The following is a 202-nucleotide window of genomic DNA, read 5'->3' as shown; positions in this document are numbered from 1 at the left end:
GGTGATACTGCTGGTGATACTGTTGGTGATACTGTAGGTGATACTGATGGTGATATTCCTGATGATACCTCAGGTGATACTGCTGGTGATACTGCTGGTGATGCTGCTGGTGATACTGTTGGTGATGCTGCTGGTGATACTGCTGGTGATGCTGCTGGTGATACGGTTGGTGATACTGTAGGTGATACTGATGGTGATACTG

The sequence above is a fragment of the Micropterus dolomieu genome, linkage group LG18 (genome assembly GCF_021292245.1).
Source record: "Micropterus dolomieu isolate WLL.071019.BEF.003 ecotype Adirondacks linkage group LG18, ASM2129224v1, whole genome shotgun sequence".
In the NCBI taxonomy this organism is placed as follows: Eukaryota; Metazoa; Chordata; class Actinopteri; order Centrarchiformes; family Centrarchidae; genus Micropterus; species Micropterus dolomieu.
Note: the sequence above shows the minus strand (reverse complement) of the source record.